We start from the raw sequence: 22603 nt of genomic DNA, 5'->3' as shown, positions 1-22603 counted from the left end.
CATCTTCGTTCTAGAAATTAAATTATTTTAGTATGTTTATATCCTATATATAATACATAATTTCAAAGTTTTATAATCAAGAAAACTTGAGATATTATCCCATCACCTTGTCTGATGCATGGCTGACGAGAGAATCTGGTTTATTTATATGCAACAGTTATGTAACTGCACATTATACATTTTATATACTTCAAGTTATGATAGGTTTTCGCAAGATTTTGATTAAATTGTAAATTATGAAATATTGCTAAATGTTACCTGCAGAATACTGCCAATTAATCCGAAGCTGTCAATTAAATGAAGTAGTAATAAAATTAGCTGTTTAATCATTTTTTGCGTCAAAATCTGCATCTGAAATATGATATAAATCATTAAAATTAAATTAATAAACGTAACTACTTGAAAGTAGCATTATTTGAAAGAAAAGATTGTAGCCACAGTTTGAAAAGAATTGGAATCAAAAGTACTAAACTTTTTTAGTCACATTAAAAATAATATTGTATGAAAAAAATATTAATGAAAATAATAATAATTAATAATATTAATTTATTTTCATTCTTAAAGTGTTACAAACTATTTACTTCGTTTAAATTTTATATTTAATAGTATATTCCACTAAATGAAAGCTGGGTTAGCTATGTTAGCCGAAACGTATGGATTTGAAATAATTTTTTTTAAATGATTTATACAATTTTTTATTAATTGTGATGCCCGATCTTTAAACTCAATCAACATATAAAACATATAAAAATGTTAAATTCATTTTCAGGAAAAGTATCAACTGAATTTGTTATTACAATACAATTTATAAGTAATTGTAGAATATGCAGAAAAAAAATAGAAACAAATAAAATATATTTGACGTTACTGCAAGAAATGTTACTTGCAACAAACAACGAAACTTGATTAAACAAATTCGGTTCAGCACTACTTTATTAATAATAATTGTGCTATTAATGAAAATTGTTTTTATAAGCAAATTTGGTGCTAATCTACCACCTCGACAATAGCCATCTATAAATAAAAAACGAGATTAAATAGAATGTTTTTTATAATAAAAATTTTAATAATATAAATCTAAAGAGTGTGAATCAGAAGCGATTTGTAAATTATCTATTAATTTATATGAGTACTATATGTTAAATCAAGGGTAAATTTGTGTACTCATTGCTTATTGTATCGTTTTGCAAATTTCTAGATCAAATACATGAAACAAATCATTGATATAAATATGAAAATTTTATCTAAATAGCTAAAATCTGAATTCATATTGATTAAATCCATTATTTACATGTAATGAAAAGTTCATGCATTTTTAGGCAAAATACCATTATGGGCTAATTCTGCGATGAAATAGACCAATGTTGTGGCAACGCAATGTTACGCTGCTTTTTCATATAAAATGATACTAACAACTGTCAAAATGTTACGTATTGCACAGCAAATACGTCAAGCGTTTTAAATGTAAAACCTAACCTAGAAAACGCACAAACGTCAAAAAATAATCTTATCTTAACTGAATCATTCTGATGTGTCATAATAGCACAAGCGTGAAGTTAGATTTTATGTGGAAAACGTCTGATGGCACAGCAAATACATAGCATTTTTATATTTTTAATCGCAACAAAATCGAAAATGAAATTTTTTATATATCTTTACGATTCAGATTTTTCTGAATATTTTGGCATACCTTACATTAGAAAAAATGGATGAATGTGTGTGTACGTGTGCGTGCGGATACAAATTTTCGTTGACGATTTCGGGAACACTGGTCAACCAATTTGAATAATTCAAAAAACATTCGATTCGTATTGATAAGGAGACGTGCTGATTAGTTTTTGGCGAAGGCAGGTCTAGCCGTTTCGAAGATACAGAGCAAAAGGTGCAAAAAATGGCAGGTTCTGAGAGAAGAAATCGTCCAATTTAAACTACCGTTCGTGTTAATAGATAAGAAAGTCAAGACTAATCGGGTTGGAATCCTACGTCTGTAATATATTTCTTTAAAAAATTTAATACTTTTCATGTTTTTATTGTTGATACTGCATAAACTATTTAAAAATTGATTTGAAAATGCATTTAAAATAAAATATGTTCATTGTAATAATAAGCCGCTTAATTAGATTTTGTTTATATATATATTTCATTCAAACATATATAAACAACGTCGACTAATCTAATAACTTTTAACATTTTTTATAATTTTGTTCTATAATATTTATTCAAAGACATTTGTTGACTGATTATTTTTATTCTTCAAATGTTTAATTACGGTACGGGAAGTTCCAGCAATTTGCCTTAAGGCACGATGCCATGCGCCCCACTAGTTTAGTACAATTTTATGTAAAGAAAGGAGCGTAACATAGCTTTGTCATAACATTGGTCTATTATACCACAATTATTTGGCAAATTCTTATATTCACTCTTGAATTTAAGCCAAGCAATTTATAATTTATTATGCCTTTTGTATCTATTGGTCTCCATGTAACATATAACACGATACAAATGATGATATTTCTGAGTTTCTTTTAGCGGTTCTTATACAACGCGATACCCAATTTGTATGTTAAATATGAGTTTATTATAACGCGATTTACGTATTACACGGTACGCATTCACCGCGTAGTATAAGGAATGACTGTATAGCAATAATTAATAAGTTAAATCGAGAACTTACCATTTAATTCTCCTATATGTTCGTTAAAATCACACACACACAAACACACGCGGCGACGTCCATCAACTCGGACAAAGGGCACTCGTCAAAATTAACACGACGACGACCGACGACGACCGACAACCTTCCACTTCGAGCGCCGCCCGATAACTAAATTTGCATTATTTTTGACAATCAATCGCCCTCATCTAGGTATTGCCATATATGGTCAAAATTCCAATAAATGACGTCACCACAAAAAAGGCGCTATTTACAGATTGAATGTAAAATATTACACTTAAGAATAAATAAAATCTCCATACTTTGCGCATCGATTTTATTTAAAATTAATAAGCAGGGTGTAAGTGGCATTATACATTCATGGATAATAATGAAAATAAATATTTAAATGGCACACACGAGGAACAAAAGATCATTTGCTTATTGTTAGTTGAAATAAGTTTTTTTTTTTATTTTCTTATTAATTACAATCTGTCTATATAGAAAGACATTGAGTAATATATTAATTTGACAAATAACATAGAATTTTAAAAGGAAAACCCAGTGGTTCTCCTTTTATTAATGTACTAAATTATATCTTGATTAAATTTTGGTATTATAAAGAGTTAAAATAAGTAAAACAATGTTTTGTTAATTTTATAAATGCTTTCCTTCATTTTTTTAATATTTCGGCAGTAAGTGTTAATTAGATATAAATTTAATATTCTTTTTATTATTAATTTTTCAAGTTATCCATTATCTCTAGTGATTATTTTGAACATATTTCATTTTACATTTGTACATTTAATATATTTTTTCCATACTATGTCATACTTTTGATGAATATTTTAAAATTTAAAAATATTTGCAATATTAATTGTGGTTCGGGAGCATACAAGTACATGTTTACTTGACATAATTAATACAACTAAAGATATTATAAGTTTGTTTAAAAGAAGTCTTATTGATTAGTTTCTGGTGAAAGCAAAAACTTAATATTCAAATTTTTTTCTAAATATTTTTTTTTTTATTATTTTTGAACAGCAATCAGAACCTTACGTCCTATGAGCTGTTGGGCTGAAACTTCTCCTAACTTCGTATTTTTTTTTATGGTTACTCAATGGTTAATCCATCCATATTTGATGTTTTTTTGTTATTAGAATTAATCTAATAGGGCTGACATTTTTATTGGTGCAGCAATGCCGGGCAAGTGCTATTTTTACTTGGAAATATATTCCTATCTAAATTTTCAAGTGAAACTCGTTGTCACTGCTGCCTGACAACAGGCTGCTCGAAGTGGGTATCGAACCCGGGACCTCTGAAACAAGTCCCGTCGCTCTTAACCGCTTACCTACGGGCGAGCCCGTTCTAAATATTTAAATCTAAATTCTTGTTGATTTGGTCAATTATTTACACGTGTCACAAATTCAATGCAACTTGTTTCAAGGCAGCATGCCACTTTTACCTAGTTCAATATTAAATTCAATACAGAATATTTTAGCTATAAATTATTTATGAGTAAAAAATAATAATTAAAAACATGTAACCAAACAGTTTAGCATTGCATTAATAAATATTGAAATTGTTGAAAAATTCATTTATTGAAAAATAATTAAATTAGCTGAAAAGTAGTAAAATTAGTCAACTACAGAATGCAACATAGAAAGTGAACCAATATTTAAAACTAATCTGGTAATAAAATTTATTTCCAAAGAGTGTTTAATAATGTTATTGTCTGGTCGCAATGCAACGACGTTCAGGGTTGGCAAGAATAAGCAAAAAATATTTTTATATTTTTTATCATATTATATACAATTTATTATAATAAATATAAAATCTATTATAAACTTGTCGAATGAAAATAAATAATGCCTAAAATAAAAACTAATTATCAAAATAAATTCAAAAGAATCAAAAAAGAAAAATCAAGTTATATTTGAAACCAACATACGAATACATATATTATTTTTTGACAAATCGATTAAAAAAAAACAAATTCTATTGCTGATAAATTAAAAAAAATTACGCGCCAATTCTGCGCCAATGTTGTGACAAGCCTATGATACGCTGTGCTTTTTATATAAAATGGTACTAAAAACTATCAAAAAACTAAGTGCTTGCTGTATAAGACAGCATATATTTCAACAACGTAAAATCGAACCAGTCATAAATTTCAAATTCAATTAAAGATAAATAACACAATGAATTTGAACTTATGACAAATTTTTAAGTGTCTAAATAATATAATATAAAGATAAGATTAAAATTTATTAACCTTATTGTATTAATTACGATATAATCAACATTTTAACATTTCATACAATCAAACAATCATGCATCAAAACGGAATCACGTATTAATTATTTAAAAGATAGCAAACATTTATTTATGTATACATACCTGTATTCTCGGAGTCATTGATTATATTTATATGTTTGTTCACTTTTACCTGATTACAAAAGAGGCAAATAAACTTTATTGCGTCTTAAATAAACACATTATTGATAGCTTAGTTTATAGCTTAGTTTTTTAATTAACTTGAAAATAACTATAAAATTAGAAAATATATAAATAACAAAAAAAATCAATTTTAATTTTAATATTTTGCACACAGTACGATATTATACTCTTTACTTTTTTGTTATGTATACTACAATAAACAACCTAATAATTGACCTTTCCAAAGTGAAGATATATTTTACTTTGGGTGACTAAGGTAGTAGTTTGAGGGCAAAATCTTAGTTACGTTGTGGAAATGTAAGTTATACCATTTAGAGGTTAGATTTTATGTGTGAAACCTGATCAGACAGAACATAATTTTTTGACAGTTTGCGAGTACTAACTCATATGATTATTCAGCATAAGAGGCTCGTTACATAGGATTTCTATTTTATGCTGAAATTGGCCCTTAAGTAGTTCCAAATGATGCATGCGAGAAATCTTTATGGACCGATTCTGGCGCATAATAGATAAATGTTATGGCAAGGCTATGTTATGAAGAACTTTCCATACAAATTCATTCTGAATATAGAAAAAAGCCATGTGGTTGCTGTAGAGTCAGGCGTTTTTTTCAGGTTGTCAGATAGAAAACCTAACTTAGAAACCGCACAAATGTCAAAGAAACGATCTTAGATAACAGGTTCTTTCTGACACAGCTTCATAACATACACGTTGAACGCCTGAATGCACAGCAAATTCAAAGAAGCTGCCCAAAGATAATATGGAGGAACCTTAGAACTAACGCAACCTTATATGAACAGAATAGTAGAATCACTTATTGAAGTGATTTTCTAACAATATAATATTCATCAGATTAATTTATATGTGTGTTTGAAAGTGTGTGTGTATGTGTGCGAGTGAATGGCATAAGCCATAAATATCTCATAGAATTGTCATGTATTCTGATTGCTATTGAAAATAAAATTTAAAAAAAAAATAATCATGATATTTTGACAGTATTCAATATAACATTGGTCTGTTATGATGCAGAATTGGTCTCTTAAGTTAACTAATGCTGTTTTAACATTTTTACCATATAGAGGATATGTATGTTTTAGTACCTTAAATAATCGTTATAGACATTGCTGATAATGACTATCAACTCTTTAATAGCCAATTTCAAGAAAACAAACACGTATCAATATAAGGAGCCAATTCTAACATAAAAGAGAAATGTTATTTTAAGAGTATCTTATGTTGGAAGTTACAAACTGTCAAAAAGCTTTCAAGTTTTGAAACCTAACCTCCAAAAGGCTTAAATGTCAAAATTCGATTTTACTCATGCATACGCGTGATGTTATACACCGGTGCATAGACAATATTAGAATATGATATATTCATATGTGAAATCTGTGCCTATTTTAGGTTAGGTTTTATAAGTTTGTTTTTTTATTTTGTTTTTATAAGATTTTTTATTACATTTAATATGAAAAAAATATATACAATCTATAAATTTACAACATGAATATTTCATTTTTTCATTTGAAGATAACAAAACAATTATTTAAATTTTAATCTATAATAAATTCACTTAACTATTACTTTAATTTAAATAATATTTATTATGTGGCAAAAATATCACAAAAACCACAAACAATGTATTTAAGGACAATACAACACTAAGAAAAACATAAATGTGGTGGAAAAATTTTTGATAAATTAAAACTGAAATATTTATTTTAACTAAAGAATTTTTATAAATCTAGGTTGCACATAGTTAGAATACCAGAACATACCTTTTGTCACAGAACCTATCACATTAATTGTTGTGTTATTATTATCTAAACATTTTGAAAAAAATAATTTTGAGGTTTTATTTATTAATTCCGTAATTTTCGGAACTTGTACTGCCTCATATAGTATTTTTTTTTATATATAGTGTAGATTTACTGGATTTCTTGACCTTCCAATCCAATAATTTTGAGGTTTTATTTATTAATTCCATAATTTCCGGAACTTGTATTGCCTCATGTAGTATTTTTTTGATATATAGTGTAGATTTACTGGATTTCTTGATCTTCCAAAAACTAGCCTTTAGATTTTATTTTGAATTTTTTGTAATTTATTTATATTATTCTTGCTTGCCATTCACGAAATTGGTGGAGCATATATCATAGTTGGTCTTATTAAAGATAGATATATTCTTCTCTTATTTGATTTTTCAGTGTGCTTTTGTTTTAGAAGTAGATACAAGGTGAGGTAAACAATCGTAAAAATGTAAAACACCGTAAGAAATTTCAAAATCAAAACAAAATCACGTCTGAGCAATTGAACAATAAATATTTATTATTCCCAAAGCGTAATTACTTTCACACAGGCCATATACCTCTTTTCTTAGAAATGTTGACCAGCCCTAATTCGTGCGATCCCATCTATAATTTTGTTACCCATCAGCGTGTACCTAAACTCATCGCAACGTGCTTAGTGGGGGAAAAATTCAGCCGAGTGCAACAGTCTTCGGCCGGCAAGCGGTGTGAGAACTTATGTTGTCGTTTATAGAATCGCTTAAGATAGTGTATAACATGTTGTGAAGGAATGATATGGAGTCTTTCCAAAAATATTGGATTTTTGGATTGACTATAATCGATACTTGATATCGACCTTTTGTGATTGTGGTGAAGTGCTAAATAAATTTGTTAAATAATTTCTAACTATTAATGTTGACCATAACATTACCAAATTTTGGTAAGAATAATGGATTCACTTAAATAGTTTGATTTAACTTGAGTTGATTCCTTTTCCCTTGTGTCTTAATTTTAGTGCAGTGTCATTTAGTGTTTTGTGCAAAAATGGATCAAATTATCAGGAATATGTTCCCCGAGCATCACCACGTGCACAGAAATGGCATCAAAGTCAAACATAACAATATGAAGAAAAAGTTATCAAAACAGTTCAGTTTCTGTGAGACCGGTAAAGTTAGACCGTTTTTAAAACGTAGAGTGTGTGGTGTTAAGGATATTATTGCAGAGCACGAAAATGTTGAAATTTCTGCGGCCTCTCCGAATTCGCGCCACAGCTGGCATTTGGACGACGAGGATGGCTCTTGCACCTGCCCAGGTACAGGGATGGATTCGGCGCAGATGAATCATGTCTGCGTATTTAAATATTGGTAAGGGTATAATAAATTAATACAATGACGATCGATTTGTAAATCGATGTGTCAATAAATATTCTATTATGCAAAAATGTTAATTTTATAACAAAAATTTTTATAAACATGAAATTGAATGCGCTGGATTTATTAGATGATCTATGGTACATGACAATCTAAAATAATGAACTATATTATATACATATTTCTATCGATATATGAAAATAATAATTGTTGTCGTCAGGGTATTATGAGTAGGCACTAATCCCGGTTTTACATGGATTTTGGAATTAATTTCTTTTTTAAATAAATATTTTTCTATTTAACAAAATTTAGGCACTAAATGACTAAAGTATAATTTGCTTATATCTACAATAATATTTTCATTGTTTTATTCTCACAATATTATACTGACAAAATACAAAACTATAAAATGTATGACACAGTTACTAATTTTTAATACATTGTCTATGTCTATGACAGAAATATGCAGATAATCTGCAAATTCCCCGTTTTATGATCAAAACTAAATTTTTTGTGTGTATAATCTAGTTTGTTTAAAATACACCAAAAAGCGATTGTTTAGTCAATACAAGCAAAATGTTTCAAAAACTACCATTGTTTGCATATTTATTAGATATATTAATATATAATTAAAAAAGATTATTTTACAAAATATTTAAATTTTATATATAAATATATTACTTAATTGAACAATATAAATTACTAGAAAAAAAAGAATAATATTAATATAATAATTAATGAAGTATTTCATTATATATAAATATATATATAAAAAATTAATTTTATCGACAATAATTTATTGGTAATTAAATAGTTCATATATAATTAAATAACCGGAATAATTAATAATAATATAAATATTTTATTGGATATAATATATATATATATATATATATATATATATATATATATATATCCGTATTACCAAAACGACTGGGCCTGTCTTTGCCAAAAAATAATCAGCAAATCTCCCCATTAATATGAATTGTTTTTGGAATTACTCAAATCGGTTGATTTGTGCGCCCAAAATCGTGGACGAAAAATTGTATCTGTACATACATACACATCCATTTTCTCTAAGTTTGTCAAAATGTTCAGAATCCTTTGAAACGTAAAAATATGCTAAAAATTACATTTTTGGATTTTTGGACGGTTACAATAACTTACCCTACGGGAAAATAATTGGTACAGTTTGAAAAAACGGCTATATCTTTACAAACCAAAATTGAAATTTTGAATAAAAAATAGTAGATGTTGCAAATATTTATTCTATGAACAATAAATAAAACGAAAACCCAATTAGATTTATTTATTAGATTCGTTATGTATCATATTTAAAAAATGCAAAAAGGGCTTCTTTATGTCGTTATTTGGCGGTTGTGCGTTTTGTAGGTTAGGTTTTATATGTGAAACGCCTGATTCCACAGCAAATGTATAGCGTTTTATCATGATTTCTAATTCATCGGGGAATTTGCACCTTATTGCAAAAAACACGATAGTTACTCAAACGTTTATTATTTAGGTATTTATATATAATACTTTGTACACTTAATATATAATTGCAAAAACTACCACTCTGGTATAAAAATAATTTAGTAAACTCTTTTATAAATATACGAATAAATTTTTATATATATTTATATGCATAAAAATGTTAATTGATCGTCGAGTCTTATTTTTTTAATTATTGCACTTATCAGCATAAATATTGTTTTATTTTATTTCAATAGTAAAATGGTACTTCAATAGATCTATGTCATTTATATTATTGCTTTAAAGATAAAAATTTATATGATGATTTAAAGATTAAATCGATTGCTAAAGAACATAATAATTAGCTCATAAATATGACTAAGAAACATGAACTTTCTCATTTACTGCAGAAATATTATATATTTATATATATATATATATATATATATATATTTATTAATCATGTTATTTAAAATTCCATATATAAAACTGTGCGGTTGTGGTTTCGACCAAAAATATGAATATTTCTTCTAATTCAAGGTTGTAATCAAAATTTCATTCTTATATATTTCAAAGTCATCGTTTATATCCTCGTGTTCAAAATTTTGAAAATAAAGCAAATAATTCACTAGATAGTTTCTTACCATTAATCAACCTTTTACATATAATTACATATTTATATATGCATGTAATTATAACCTTCACAAGCGAAAAAAACGTGTTATATTCATCAAACGTTGAACGGAACGAAAGCTTTGCTTAGAAATCGTGTAATTACACCTATTAAGAAAAAATATCATGAATATTTATTAGATTGCACAATGGACAATCCCAGAGTTCAAACAACTATGTATATAATGTTATTGATTAGACAGTTGTTAATCAATTATTGATATGTCATGTAGAAGATATTGATCGAATTTATCAAAATATCGTTCAGATTTTTTAAATGAAAATAATTAAAATTGTTGAAATCGCCTAATCGTCCCTAATCTTTTCGGGAAAGGTACTCCTTGGTTGTCGAATGCAGAGTTTGTTAAAATGTACATTGGTTATTGTTTTTTTTTAATATACCCAATGTGATTCAGAACAACTATATTTTATAGGCCATCAGAATATGCTTTTGATGCCCAAAATAAATTATACTGATTAAATGTATCTGAAAATATTATGTTTAATTAATATTATTTGGAAAATCGATGTGGGGCTATGCAGTTTTCTATTATTAAAAACAGCTTTTTGATAGTCTTTATTTGCATAGTATTAAAGTTTTCTGATATTTTAAAAATCATAATTAATTTCGATTTAACATCATTAAGATGTTAAATTTAAAAAAGATATAAATTTAAAAAATATAGTCATCAATGTTTTTTTTTAAATTCATATTCAGATCATTTTTAAATTGTACTGACTAGGCTTTTTCATTTACTTAATATATACATTTTTTAAATTAAACTGTAGCTTTTTATTAGCACTATTAACCATTTAATTTCTATTATTAATAATTATTACACTATTAGTGCTTTTTGACAATCTATTGAAAATAAAATATTAAAAATAATAAAAAATATAGGTATCTCCATAGTTTAAAGGTATTCTGATTTATTAAAAATTATACTTAATTTAGATTTAACATCAATAAGATTATCCAAATTCGAAAATATTAAGTGATCGATGTTTTTTATTAAAGATTTACATTCTGACTATTTTTAAATTATTATAACTACACTTTTTGATTTACTTGATACAAGTACTTTTAAAATTGAACTTTACGTTTTTTTTTCATTAAATGTATCCACCAACTGTGTAATTGATTGACAACTCGAATGATATTTTAAAAATACATGCATTAGTTTTATTTTATTCGTAGACAAACTTAAAAAAAAGCTAGACCCTATGATCGTTCTCAGCAGGTGTTTAAAAATATCACATTTCAAAAACTTTGATACTCTTGAAACGTACAACGTATTATTAAATAATTTTCTACCCTCCTTAAAAAGACGTTAAAAATGCACATTCTTGGAAGGAAGGAATTTCAAGCAATATCTTGAGACCTGTCACAAAAACTATATTTAAATAAATAAGCATTTTTAATAATATATAATACAATTATGATTTACCTTTCAAATTTTTTCTCTGTGTGAATTAGTTAATATCTGCCAATTTTCAGTGCTTAATTGCTAAGAATTATTCGTGCGCCAAGACAACTTCTGAAATAAAATGGATAATTTACAAATATATATACATGTATTTATATATATATATATATATATATATACATATATATAGATATATATATATATATATATATATAGATATATATATATATATATAGATATATATATATATATATATATATATATACATATATACACACACACGTGTGTGTATCCATCGGATAAAACAATAGATTTTACACAACGTTCACATATTTGTTTGTATTTTCAATAGTTAATCCCACGATTTTTATATATAATGAAAATATAATTCATTTTAAGAACTAACAATGTTAATAATTATAATGAATTGCTTTATTGCATTAAGGTGGTTGACTTCAGTTACTTTTATCTGTCTTTACTCGAAATATTGGTAAAATTGCTAATATAAGTAATACACTATTGTTGTATTTGAATATGTCTATTATAACATTCATATCTGAAAAAATATGATAATCTAGAATATATAATAGAAAAATCGATTTTAACATCATCAAAATGTGATGTCATTCATCATATCAAATCATGATGTGATGTATGATCGATCGATCGATCAAAATGTATCTTCTGAGATTGAAACTTATGAAAGTACTATCAATATTTAACTTAGAATACTCCTAACCTAGTTTAACTCTAAACAATTCAAGGAATAAAAATTTGATAAAATTTAATGGCATATAGTAAAAATGCAAATATAAAAATATCAGCATGTAAAAGTTTACCACCAAAGGAAAATAAAACTGAAATTTTCCTGTTTGGCGGTTTCATTTAACATCTTTATTATTAAATATTTATTCAAAATCGCATTGACCCGATATGATTTATGTGATGATGGTTTAAATATTTATACACGTACAATTTAATGAAGATTGGCGATTGGAACTGTAGACTAAACAAATCTTTTTCCTGCGCGGATACGTATGTCCTCTCTTGCAAGTTGCATTTATTGGCAGTAAAGTTTTGTATGTAGTAGTAATAATAATAAATAGTAGTCTGCCTGAAGGCAGGTCCATAGCATGAGAGCACCACAAACTCAATGATTTTCTTCCCCTTTCTTATTTATGATTCTCATTACCGTTTTATTATCACTAATTACCATTAATTAACCACAATATAATAAATTAACCATTAATCACTTTTCATTATTTTTCATGTATTTTTCTTTCCGAACTTCTGCCTTTCATGGTTCTTGATCCTGCGCTTCATCTTCCAGTTCTTTGTATTTTCTCTTCTCGCATTAGTCGTCAATCGTCTGCATTCTTCTTCTTCCCATTCCTTTCCGTTTTTCTATTTTACCATCGACGACGTCGTGCAGATGGTACTTTTTTGCAGAACGGGTCCGATTCAGTTTCCTTTTCTTTTCGAGTTTGTTCTCAGTAGAGTCCTTTCTTCGCCCACTCTTCTCAGGACTTCATTTGTTATCTTGTACCTATAAATAATTAATTTTATGTGAAAAGAAGTTTTTTAAATAGTACTATCATGGTGAGAACAGCACTGAAGTAAAACTCATTAACGTGATAGTAAAAATAAATTAATTCTTCTTTAATGTTCGATAATTAGCATTTATATGAGATATGTGTTCGCGCTCTGCAATCTCTACATTACAACATTGTAATATGAGAAATGTTTATTCTGTAAATATCAAGTACTATTAGTATCTTTGGCGCCATTTATACCGCAGGGAATGATTAGTCGGTCGCTGACTTTAATGCTTTTAAAATAAAATCTAAACTTCAGAGTTGAAAATAAATTTATCAGTCTTCGAACCGCCTAGGAAACAAATGGTGATCCACAGTATTAATGAAAAAGAAAACAAACTGACACAGCAACTGTACATCATTGTGATATATCGAGTGTCACAGAATATTTGAACTTTTTGGACTATTACCGGAACGCGTTTTTCTTTGTTGTGAAATCGATGTTTTACAGAAAAACTGGGTTTTGGGATTATATTGAGTTATGCACTCTGCAGAGATAGGTACTGTGCTAGTAAAAACTTTTATCTATGAATATTAGGTTTTCATTTTGTAAAAGCTCACTTCTAGGCAAATGGCTAGAGCGACTAATAGGTTCTAAGTTCGATTATGCTTCGAGGTTCCTGATGTCAAGCAGTAGTTACATCCGTTTTCACTTAATTGTTACTAAATTAAAATAGCATCCATTGCTACATCGATAAAGTATTCTCCCTATTACAGAAATTGTAAATATAAAATTTATCACAAGAGACAACTGTTTAAGTTGCTACATGTAAAACCGACGTAGTATTAAGTCCTATTCGCCCAATAGCTCATAGGACTCTGATTTGCTGTAAATAATTGTAAAGTTTAATTATGACATTAGAATTTTAATTCATTCGATTTTTTTTATAAATTTTTGAAATGGGAGCCCATTTAAACAGATCAACCCTGAACAAAAATCATATTTTTTATAATTGACCAGCTATGAGAACCAATTTTTATGATAAGTCAAACGTTGACTTATCTCTATTTGATATATTTAATTTTTATAATTACTGATGTTGGATGTTTTTTAAATAAAATAGACACATACATGCTAAACTTACATTTGTCTTCCTAAATTTTTATAATATTTTGTTTTTAATTTAATACTTTTGTAATATTAAATATATAAATCAGTTTTTTTCTCAGGCAAGGAATATAGCATTAATTTTAATTTATAGCTTACTTTTTAATTTATATTTTTCAATTCTAACAATATAATATAATAATTGTAAGTTTTCTTCCAAATGTAAAAGATATTTACTATATTTTTGATCAGATACTCATGTTTGAATAAATTACATTCAAATCTGTAGAGAACGAAACTTTGTCTTGTAAGAACAAATTTTTAATTCTAAGGACTGCAACTGTTGGTATGTTGCCGTGTATATTGAGCTATATTCAGTCAATATTTTTGCATTTTCATTTTTATCAATTTAATCTTTTTTATTTATAAATGTGTTATATGTATAAATAACATATAAACTCGTATTATATTGTTGACATGCAATGGCCTTACAACACAAATCAATCTATTGCTAACAATATATCAGTATTAATAGTGATTTTATAAGAAAATAACAATAAATATTAATTTGTTTTAATGCTCTATATATAGCTTATAATGCAATAGCTCATAATGCATTTTGTATGAATATAAAACTTGCTTAGTGCAAATATGGGTCGTATTAATGAACAGCTTACAAGTACAGTTTATTTGAAAACGCATTCGTTTGCATGGGAATTTATTACTATCGAATATCAAACTAAATGAAACTATATATTATATCAGACATAACATATCGTAATAAATTTTAATGTAATATTATTTGTTATTTATTACATTAATAATTGTAATATTATTTTAAATCTCAACGCTATGCAATAAATTGGTAAGAAATTTATCAATGCTGCACGTATTGCAATGTGAGGTCAAAATTTCATTTATGATAATTTTTTCAACTTGAACATTTGACCCTTATTGGAGATATGTAATAATAATAATAATTGTATATACAAATAGACACACAACTGCATTTGGTTGATTGAAATGATCTTCTGTGAAGTCGTATTTGCTTTGGATAAGCCTAGATTAACAGTTCCTATCATGTGTTTATTTTAACGATATTAATTACACTAATCATAAATATTTAAGTTTGACATTTTCAAAGTAAAGATATGATACATATAATATTCCAAGAAATACTAGACATTGCCATTTACTCTCTATAAAGTTTTTATTGATATTAATAAAAGTAAAATGTGTAATATATATTACTGTTTCTAATAATAAATTAATGTTTATATAACACAGAATTGCAATGTAGTCAATATGATGAGAATGAAAGTTGTTTGCTAGCTCGATTATTTTCTGTATTCTGTGACTTCATGCTCAAGTCGTATAAAAACATATTCTCAATATCAAACTTATTTAAATTGATTTTTATAAAGAAAAAAGTTTTAGAAATTTTATCATTTGGTGTTTGTTCTGTGTTGTAGAAAAAAAGGTCAACCAAAAATATACGATCATGTGTTTGATTATTCTAAATTTTGGTTTATTCAAATGATAGTTATATAGGACTTATAAAATAAATAGAAAATAATTTTATATAATATAACAATATTATTATCTCTTCTAATATCATAAAAACCAGCAAACTTGTGCAAAATGGTCATTTAAAAAAAAAATCCTTAAATTCTAACGATAACTAAGTTTTTCTTCAGTGAAAATCATTCATCAAACAATCAATCAAATGATATACATATAGCATTTTTCGGAAAAATATGGGACAATATTGGGTATTTACAAAAGTATAAATTTTTCTAAATTTGAACATGACCCATTATTGGCGTGAAACTTTTTTTTATTTCTTAGACATACATATATAATTCTTTATCAAATAGTAGGTTTGATGACCTTTGGGTCATCAGGGGGAGCGTTGGGGCCCATCAGGAGACCCCCAGTAAACGTAAAGGGTTAAAAGCTATTCTAGACAATAACAATTTTAATGTAAAAACTAAGTAGCCTATTTTATTTAATATTCAATACATGTATAGTACATTTTATATGTAATTATATTCTGATAATGATATAATATACAATTCTGTGACTTTTATTCATGTGCCCTGAATATTGCATTGATTTTACTCATTTTTCACTTATTTTTTGCTTTATTGGAAGACAAATATAAATGAAAAATGTTTTTAGAAATCACTATTCAATTCCATTTATAGAATAATCTATATTTAGTAGTTCTTTAACCAATGAAAATAAATTTCTGAACTTCCGGTAATTCATACATGAAGCCAAAGACAATATTCTAGATGTTGTCCAATTTAAATGAAGGGATGTAACTTATGTAAGAACAATAAATGGTTTTATGCCCAAAGGCAGGTCCATGGTGTATGAGCATAACAAATCAATGAGTCACTTTACCTCCCTCACATTACAAATTATGTAGCTAATATTTTTCCCCGCATTGCAAACAATTGAGCCTTTAAGTAGATAATTTAAATATAAATTTGTCAATTACTGATTTCAGATAAAAATGACAAACTTCAAAAGTCATTATGTAATTTGATATTCATTTAGTACCCACTCAATTATCTTATCAAATTCACAAACGTTCGTAATTAAAATCCAGCCATTGCCAATTAATGTGCACTTTATCATTCGGTACGAGTTTCAAATTTGTTAATCCTGTCTCTATGTACCTGTTGATTTTGGTGCATGATGCAACATCAATCAATATCGGGGCCAAGGTCATCGGTAGTGGCTCCACGGGCGTCATTTGCGCGATAAATGACATGAATTTCGTTAAATCGTTTGTGCAAACAGTGTTTTTAATGTCCAGTAAATACATACTGTTTGTATATTCGTTGTATTCATGTTTACCAGTCCAGTCTGGCTAACGAACCGTAATTACGGGTAATGTTTGCGCTGTGGGAACAATCGAGAGTTTACCGGACGACTGGTTTGCGCGAATTGCAGCAAAAAAGCGGAAAATATCAGGAAATTAAAAGAGCAGATAAGAAACGTTTCTTGACTTTATAGTTTAACGGAAAAACTATCTTTTTTACGCATTCAAGAAACAGTGCTATATTTATTAACAATGGCATATATAATATAATTATTTTGATTGTTATTTGATATATTTTATATAGTATAGTTAATATACCATACATTTTTTCGCAATATTTTAGTGTCATACATTTTTTCGCAATATATATGGAAAACGTCAAGAATAATCACCTTTTTTGTGAAATTTTGGAGTAAGAAAAAATAATGTGTAACTTTTATGAAAATATTTTCAATTTTTTTCAACAACATTTTTTGTTGGTTAATTTTATGAAAATATAGGCTGAAAATCAAGCAATTTATAACTTCCCGTAGGGCAAGTTATAGTAATCGCAAAAAAATCGAAAATGAAAATTTTTATATATCTTTACGTTTCAGAGATTTCTGAACATTTTGGCATACCATTAGAAAAAATGGATGTATGTGTGTGTGCGTGTGTGTGTGTGTTCAGATAAAAATTTTCGTCGACGATTTCTGGAACACGGATCAACCGATTTGAATAATTCAAAAAACATTCGATTCGTATTGATAAGGAGACGTGCTGATTAGTTTTTGGCGGAGGCAGATCGAGCCGTTCCGAAGATACGGGGCAAAAGTACCGAAAACGGTAACTCCGTTTTTAAGAGAACGGAGCGTCCGATTCTAATAATTCAAAAAACATTTTACTTGTATTGACAAGATGAAGTATTGACCGGTTTCGGAGATCTAACGAAAAAAAGTAAATAAAATGGCCATTTGGCGGTCAAAAATGATCATTAAACATATACACATCAATTATAAGATATTTTATAGAGATTTTAACAATAAGTATAAATTTTGTTTACATTCCTATAGGTTCCGTACCAATGTTTATCCGTTAGACAGCGACGCGGCGCTTACGCGCTTTATATTTTGTCTCTATGCAGTTAAAGCAGTACAATTGCTTTGAAAAAAAGTTCAGATCTTCCAAAATATGTCAAAATAAAGAAAACATATACATATTGCTATTTATATTTCCAAGTGAAAACTGATGTCACTACTTCTTGACATCAGGATCCTCGAAGGATCGAACCATCCTCTGAACATCTAATTTACCGGACGGATCCACCTACCAAAATTCAAGAGGATCGAACCATCCTCTTGAATATAGGGCTCACTAGTGAGTAAGTGGCTAGAGCCCTATATTCAAGAATAAGAAAATAAATAATGTTTTCATTTCGCTGTTCATTTGAATTATAAATTTGTTTATTATATTTATCTATTTATAAATTATCTATTATTTCAATTTCAAATCTCAAACCATCAAAATGATTTAATTACCCACGAGTGAGCCCCAAATTCAAGAATAATGTAAAAATAAGTAACGTTTTCATTTCGCTGTTTATTTAAATTATAAATGTATTTATTATTATATTACTCTTTTTATAAATAATCTGTTATTTAAATTCTAAATCTCAAACCATCAATTTTTTTTAATTATGTACCCAAAGATTCCAAAAGAGAATGTCGATTCCTCGATATTTACGTAAATACCACTTGTCAGCTTACAACAAGATTTATGCATAAATAATTCCAATAAAGTGCGTTATTAACTAAGTTTTTTAATTAGTCATATGAAACGGATATAAACAACGATAAAAAATGAAACGACTTTGCAAGGCCGTTCAGATATTGACTCAGGTGGGATAAATTGCTGTAACGTGAGAAGATTTACTTGTAGAAAGGCTATATAGGCCTTGGTAAATTAGAGTCATAGTAAGGTTTTCTAATTAAAAAAGAAGTTTTATTGGCGATGTTGCAATATATTCTATAATAACGTAATTTTTTCTTTTTCTTCTACATGTGCAACTTAATTTTCATAGTAAGTTTTTATTTCTTTTCGTTTTTATACCGGCCACTCATAATAAATAATATTTTTTGAAATACAAATATTTATTCTCATCTTGTATTCATATGTTGATTTTATATCCGATATTTCAAACGAGCAATATTATGATATTTGAATAAATTGAAAATGGATAATATTTTCAATTAAATGTTGCACACGTGGATAATTTCACGAAACCTTTTACATTGGATTTTGCTTAAATAACATTGTAAAATTAATTATACAATTGGGATTATTTGGCTTTTTATAATGATTTGGTTTGTTGATATTGTCTTTTTTCGGAGTTAAGAGGATTCACTTTGAAGATATTATGTTATCTGCGAAAAGTTCCTAATAATAGCGAATGGTTTGAAAGCTGAAAATGTCCAAATTAGAGAAAATGTAGGTAATTTTAGCTAAATTTTAGTTAATGCAGGTAAGTAATTAATTGTTATATATAATAGATCTCGGGTCCGTAGTAGGAATGTGTATTAGCAATTTCAAGTTCCGGGTTCGACCCACATCTGGACCAAAAGGCGAAAATAGCCTTTTGGATTCGCATTTAAGCGAAAAACATATCATTAGAAATAAATCCAATATAATTTCAACAGTAACAAAGTATTTGGTTTGCCTTCTCGAAGCGCTTGTTTATATTAGGAAATGCATAACTAAAACAGCTTATAGAGCACATGGTTCTTATTGCCTTTGAAATATAAAAAAGGTGTAATAAACATTCGTAAATTCGACTCAATTGTTTGGAAAAAGTTTTAGCTGCAGGATGTAATATTTACCAGTCAGCAAGACTATAAGAATTCTACATATATTAGTTTAATGATAGACTACTACTATGTTTGATGTCATTAAAAATAACAATGTATTATGTTATATATTTCTGATGATATGGTTCCGTTTGGAAGAACTTTTGGAAAGCAAATGATTTAGTAGTGATGTGTTACTAATATCGTAGATCGCACCTAAATCATTGTACTAAATCTGCCAACTCGAGGTTCGTCTCTAATTATCAAACTGCTTATCTAACATTAGCATCTGACCAAACTGCAACCGTATGATACATTATACTGCTCATTATCACATAATAAACATGATATGGGACTGCACTGACAACGGTTTCCAGACTGGAGTTCCTGACAGCCGCAAGTTGTAACCGAGGACTTCCAATTCCATTCTGTCAGAACTTTCTGCTGTTCGGGGCAAAAGCTCATGATAGTAACAAGGTTGAATAATTAGAGGAATTTTGTGTATTGTTGCATCTGGAAATTGAGTTAAATAATTTGACCCATAATTAATTTTGTAAATTTTTTATACACAAAGCCATACTGTAACTTTGATAATTTAGTGTCTAAATAGAGTGAATATGTAATAAGAAGTGTTACAAAGCTTTTATAATTATTCGATGTGAATTGCGTTAAAATTCACTGATTTATTGCTTAATCTTCCATTTCTTAAGCTATTTTTATGTTAATATTTTATCATGATTCAACGATAGTGCATGTAGTATTCAACATCTGATAACACCTTATATGTAATGTGTATTCATCAAGCCAAAACCTTCATGTTAAGGGAATGTGCACAGTCAAACACAATTTACGTTTTATCAAAACTTGATTTACCTACATGATGTGTTTTCTTAACCTTTCGCTTGATTGCAAAAAGCACGCGAAATATTATTAACACAAAGCAAAATATTCAGAGCAGCTCGTCGTAAAATCAACTGAAAATATTTACATAAAATATTATATATACGGAAGACACGCGATGTTGAAGAAAGCAATGTATGGAGCACATTCTTAGTAGAGCAAATATTATGACAAAATTTAAATCATGCATTTAATTGGTTCTAAATGTTTAAATTGAAGATTCGGAACATTCAACAAGAGTGCAAAATTGGTATTTGGTTTAAGAAGAAATATTTAACACAAAATGTTTTACATATATCATAATAAATGCACACTTTTCAGAACTATATATGTTCTATATATAGTATCATGTGAATTTCTAACCAAGATTAGTCCATTATCTATATGATGAAATTTTTTCATTAGATTTTTGAAATATAACAGAATGTCTCCGAAAGTTTATTTCTGCTTGCTATCATGTTTTGTATTTATAATCACAAGTGAAATTTTGATATCACTGCTGCTTGGTATCAGGCCGGTCGAGGTGGGTATCAAACCCAGAGTATCAAGCCAGTTTTTTTTCAGACCACTTTCTTACTACGAACCATGACTAGTCAAATACTCACCGATACATTTTATGTAAATACATTTTATAAATCACATTGATAATCTTGTACTTTCAAAAATAGCTCTAGTAAAAAATAGAGCTAAGGAACTCTACTGGCTCATAGGTAACAAATCTAAATTACCTATTGAAAGCAAGCTACTAATATATAAAACATAATAAAGCCGATATGGACCTACGGTGTGGAATTATGGGGATGCGCACGAAAATCTTACATTGATTCAATTCAACGAACTCAATCAAAAATTCTTAGGCAGGTCGTAAACGCTCCATGGTATGTTAGTAACAAAATTATTCATGATGACTTGAACATACCATTTGTGAAAGATGTAATTACCAGTACCAGTCATCGCCATTTTGAGAAGTTGGAATCCTATCCCAATGAAATAGTTAAACATCTTCTTCAAGAACCCCGATCCAGGAGGCTCAAAAGAAAAAGTTCCAATTGATTTGAAGATAGATCAATTTCGAAGATAGATAAAGACCAGACTCAGCCCTTGATATATCACCCAGATTAGTTGACCACTCAATGGAGTGACATCTATTGTATTTTTAAAAATTCAATTAAAAAGCCAATTTATTTATGTGTGTATGTATGACTGTGTGTGAGTATGTTTACTGTGTGAGTGAGTTCAAACATAAGCACAATTTAACATAAGCAATAATTGATAATCTTGAGAGTTCTAACTCAAGTTGTCACTTGGAATCATCATGGATGATTGACATATTAGACTTGGGATCAGCTATCCTCTAAATCATAAGTGGTTTAAAGAACTTTGAGAACACCATAAATGGATATATTTTATGTTACAATATATAACTTTACAATACAGTGGTTCGCGTTCTCATTATAGGTGACCAAAGGGTGGTTGGGGAATGTTATCCTTAGTCCTTCTTGTCACCTCTTTGGGTGGTTTCTGTATTTCACCTTCTCGCGCAACACCTGCCTCTGATGACAAGGT

Source organism: Ctenocephalides felis, unplaced genomic scaffold (genome assembly GCF_003426905.1).
Source record: "Ctenocephalides felis isolate EL2017-DRISC unplaced genomic scaffold, ASM342690v1 CF-g0.4_SCAFFOLD_01604, whole genome shotgun sequence".
Classification (NCBI taxonomy): domain Eukaryota; kingdom Metazoa; phylum Arthropoda; class Insecta; order Siphonaptera; family Pulicidae; genus Ctenocephalides; species Ctenocephalides felis.
This window is presented reverse-complemented; position numbering follows the sequence as displayed.